We start from the raw sequence: 5,145 nt of genomic DNA, 5'->3' as shown, positions 1-5,145 counted from the left end.
CCTCCCCCTCTCTCTCCCTCCCCGTCTCTCCCTGCTTTACTCTCTCTCCCTCCCTCCCCCCTCTCCCTGCCCTCCCCCCTCTCGCTCCCCTCCCCCCACCCTCCCTCGCTACCCCACCCTCTCGCTCCCCCACCCTCTCGCTCCCCCACCCTCTCGCTGCTCCCACCCTCTCGCTCCCCCACCCTCTCACTACCACCACCCTCTCGTTCCCCCCACCCTCTCGCTCCCCCACCCTCTCGCTCCCCCCACCCTCTCTCCCCTCCCCCCACCCTCTCCCCTCCCCCCACCCTCCCTCGCTCCCCCACCCTCTCGCTCCCCCCACCCTCTCTCCCCTCCCCCCACCTCTCTCCCCTCCCCCCACCCTCTCTCCCCTCCCCCACCCTCTCTCCCCTCCCCCCACCCTCTCTCCCCTCCCCCACCCTCCCTCGCTCCCCCACCCTCTCGCTCCCCCCACCCTCTCTCCCCTCCCCCCAGCCTCTCTCCCCTCCCTCTCTCTCTCCTCCCCTCCCCCACCCTCCCCCTCTCCTCCCCTCCCCCACCCTCCCTCTCTCCTCCCCCACCCTCCCTCTCTCCTCCCCCACCCTCCCTCTCTCCTCCCCCACCCTCCTCTCTCTCTCCTCCCCATCCTCTCTCTCTCCTCCCCACCCTCTCTCTCTCCTCCCCCACCCTCTCACTCTCTCCTCCCCCACCCTCTCTCTCTCTCCTCCCCCACCCTCTCTCTCTCTCCTCCCCCACCCTCTCTCTCTCCTCCCCCACCCTCTCTCTCTCTCCTCCCCTCCCCCTCTCTCTCTCCTCCCCCACCCTCTCTCTCTCTCTCCTCCCGACCCTCTCTCTCTCCTCCCCACCCTCTCTCTCTCTCCTCCCCCACCCTCCCTCTCTCCTCCCCTACCCTCCCTCTCTCCTCCCCTCCCCCACCCTCCCTCTCTCCTCCCCTCCCCACCCTCCCTCTCTCCTCCCCTCCCCACCCTCCCTCTCTCCTCCCCTCCCCCACCCTCCCACTCTCCTCCCCTCCCCCACCCTCCCTCTCTCCTCCTCTCCCCCACCCTCCCTCTCTCCTCCCCTCCCCCACCCTCCCTCTCTCCTCCCCTCCCCCACCCTCCCTCTCTCCTCCCCCACCCTCCCTCTCTCCTCCCCCACCCTCTCTCTCTCCGCCCCCACCCTCTCTCCCCTCCCCCACCCTCCCTCTCTCCTCCCCCAACCTCTCTCTCTCTTCTCCCCCACCCTCTCTCTCTCTTCTCCCCCACCCTCTCTCTCTCCTCCACCACCCGCTCACTCTCTTCTCCCCCACCCCCTCTCTCTTCTCCCCCACCCTCTCTCTCTCTCTTCTCCCCCACCCTCTCTCTCTCTCTCCTCCCCCACCCTCTCTCTCTCTCTCTCTCTCTCCCCCGCGATTTCCCGAGGCTCTCTCCCCCCCGCCCCCCGCGATTTCCCGAGGCTCTCCCCCCGCTGTTTCCCGAGGCTCTCCCCCCCCCGCGATTTGCCGAGGCTCTCCCCCCCCCGCGATTTCCCGAGGCTTTTTTCCCCCCCGCGATTTCCCGAGGCTCTCCCCCCCCGCGATTTCCCGAGGCTCTCCCCCCCGCGATTTCCCGAGGCTCTCCCCCCCGCGATTTCCGAGGCTCTCCGCCCCCGCGATTTCCCGAGGCTCTCCCCCCCGCGATTTCCCGAGGCTCTCCCCCCGCGATTTCCCGAGGCTCTCCACCCCGCGATTTCACGAGGCTCTCCCCCCGCGATTTCCCGAGGCTCTCCCCCCCGCGATTTCCCGAGGCTCTCTCCACCCCGCCCCCCGCGATTTCCCGAGGCTCTCCCCCCCCCGCGATTTCCCGAGGCTCTCCCCCCCCGCGATTTCCCGAGGCTCTCCCCCCCGCGATTTCCCGAGGCTCTCCCCCCGCGATTTCCCGAGGCTCTCCCCCCCGCGATTTCCCGAGGCTCTCCCCCCCGCGATTTCCCGAGGCTCTCTTCCCCCCCGCCCCCCTCGATTTCCCGAGGCTCTCCCCCCGCGATTTCCCGAGGCTCGCACCCCCCGCGATCTCACGAGGCTGTGTGCTGGCGTCACGGGGGCCGTGCGCATGCGTGCCGGCGTCAAGGCGGCTGCGCAACGGCCGTGCGCATGCGTGGTTGCCGTTTAAAAAAAAAAGCCAGAGCGGGCTCTCGCGGGCGGGCGGCGCATGCGCGGGCGAGGCGGCCCGCGGGGAGTAGGCAGGGAAACCCCGCGGGCTGGCGGCCGTTAGAGCGGGGAGTAGGCAGGGAAACCCCGCGGGCTGGCGGCCGTTAGAGCGGCTCACTTCGGGCCCCGACACCGTCAAACCTGAGAGGGGGAAGTAGAGTGAGACAGAGAGGGAAGAGGAGAAGGAGAGAGAGGGAAGAGGAGAAGGAGAGAGAGAGAGGGAAGAGAGATAGAGAAATTTTTGAAGCTTCAGGCCTGCCTGCAGAGGCCTGGAGACCAGCACCGAGTCCCCCCTGCGCGAGGGTGAGGGGGGGGGGGGGTTGCTAAACACAATATAAAACTGAAATAAATTGTTAATTAATTCCCTAACACATAATTCAAATATTAACCTTAGTTCCCTAACACACAGAAAGTGTGGGGGGAAAAATCGTGAAAAATCAAGATGGCGGCCACTCACCTCGGTTCAGAAGGATAAGGCCCGCCCACACACGCACCGATTGGTCGACCGGTCAGGTCACTGAAGCATAGGAATGGTCAATGATCGAGTCACTCGACACTCAACTGTAGGAAGACCTCGACGTCAGACGGTCGCTAATGAGAGCGGAACGCTGAACGTTTTTGGGATACCGCGGGCGGGATTTTTGTCCGGCCGAAACGTAAATAGGCCTATAACTGGTCCGGAATTGCAAGCTTTCTTTTGAGGTGACGCGCGCGTCGGTACGCTCTGTAACTTCCAAACGCACCGAGACCAGGCGGACAGACAGACAGGCATCGGGACAGACAGAAGAGCCGCTTTATATATATAGATTAAGGGCAAGAGGATAACTAGGGAAAGAGTAGGGACCATTAGGGACCAAAGTGGCAAGCTGTGTGTAGAGCCAGAAGATGCAGGTGGGGTTTTAAATGAATGTTTTGCATCTGTGTTCACTATGGAGAAGGACGATGTGGACATAGAAATCGGGCAGGGGGACTGCGTTATACTTGAACATATTAGCATCGAGAGGGAGGAGGTACTAGCGGTTTTAGCAGGCTTAAAAGTGGATAAATCCCCAGGCCCGGACGAGATGTATCCCAGGCTACTATGTGAGGCAAAGGAGGAGATTGCAGGGGCTCTGACACACATTTTCAGAACCTCTCTGGCCACAAGGGATGTGCCAGAGGACTGGAGAACAGCTAACATAGTACCATTATTCAAGAAGGGTAGTAGGGATAAACCAGGGAATTACAGGCCACTGAGCCTAACATCAGTGGTAGGGAAATTATTGGAAAAAATTCGGAGGGACAGAATTAGTCTCCACTTGGAGAGGCAAGAATTAATTAGGGATAGCCAGCATGGCTTTGTCAAGGGAAGATCATGTCTGACCAATTTGATTGAATTTTTCGAGGGGGTGACTAGGTGTATGGATGAGGGTAGTGCAGTGGATGTGGTTTACATGGATTTCAGTAAGGCTATTGATAAAGTCCCGCATAGGAGACTGGTCAGGAAGGTAAGAGCCCATGGGATCCAGGGTGCCTTGGCACATTGGATCCAAAACTGGCTTAGTGGCAGAAGGCAGAGGGTGATGGTGGAAGGTTGTTTTTGTGACTGGAAGCCTGTGTCCAGTGGGGTACCGCAGGGATCGGTGCTGGGTCCCTTGCTGTTTGTGGTCTACATTAATGATTTGGATGTGAATGTAAAAGGTATGATCAGTAAGTTCGCAGATGACACGAAAATTGGTGGGGTGGTAAATATCGAGGAAGGAAGCCTCAGGCTACAGGACGATATAGATGGGTTGGTAAGATGGGCGGAACAGTGGCAAATGGAATTTAACCCTGAAAAGTGTGAGGTGATGCATTTTGGATGGACTAACAAGGCAAGGGAATACACAATGGGCCAGAAATTCGCGGCCAAAGGCGTGAGTGCGCTCGGGGTACTCATGCATCTGGCCGTTGGAAATGCCGGCATTCAGCATGAACAGCGCATGCGGGGAACGCCGGCATTTCCAGACCTCGAGCGCGTGCGACTGCACAGGCAGCGCTTGCGCAGTGAACTTCATAGTTTTCATTCATGAAATCCGTGAGGGTAAGTCCTCAGAATTTACACGTGAAAAAAGCAAGTGTAAAGTGGTTCATTGGCTGCGGAGGAAGATATATTTTATCGTGGAGCTTTTGAAATGCAATATTTGTGTTTGGGAAAGGGAGGGAAGTTATTTTAAGAAATTTTAAGTAAGTTTAAAAGTTTAAATTTTTTTTTTTAAAGGGTTTTCAGAACGGTAGGCAGAAGGAGCAATTGTGGCTGTGTGAATGGAATGTGAGAATGAGTTATGTATGTATGTCCACATATATTCCTTTACGTATATGTATGTATGTTTTATATTCCTTTACTAATGTGTATGAATGTATGTTTTTAATTATGATTTTCCAATAAGTTACTTTCTCTGAAAGTCATAATTAAATAATACATTCATACACATAAGTAAAGGAATATATACATAACACGCAAAGGAATATATACAGACATACATACTTTCAGAAGCTCCACGATAAGAAATATCTTCCTCCGCAGCCTCTGTAGCAACTGTACCCATGCTTTTTTCATGTGTAAGTTGTAATGACTGGACCTCACTGAAAGCATTAATGAAAGCGGCGAATTATACTGCGCACGCGCGGCCTGTGCAGTCGCACGCGTTCTGCCTCTGAACCCCTTCGTTCAGAGGACAGGAAATGACGGTTTTCCCCACATGCACTGTGCATGCTGAAAACCGGCATTTCATCCGGCCAGATGCGTAAGTACCCCGACCGTACTTGCGCAGTTGGAAGGGAATTATTGGGTCAACATTTTACATGTCAATAAAATAAAAAATTTAACAATTGCACGACTTGCCCCCTCGCATCTGCGACTGAGAGTCCAAGGAGGTGCATTGCGCAAGAGGTCATCATCGGACGTATCCTCACACTGTTCCCTTTGGGGAACTGTATGAAGTGGTGGAAGGATTTATGGC

This window comes from Somniosus microcephalus, chromosome 4, assembly GCF_052327205.1.
Source record: "Somniosus microcephalus isolate GS21.2 chromosome 4, FLI_Smic_1.0, whole genome shotgun sequence".
NCBI lineage: Eukaryota > Metazoa > Chordata > Chondrichthyes > Squaliformes > Somniosidae > Somniosus > Somniosus microcephalus.
The sequence above is the reverse complement of the archived record's forward strand: the minus strand, read 5'-3'. Positions refer to the sequence as shown.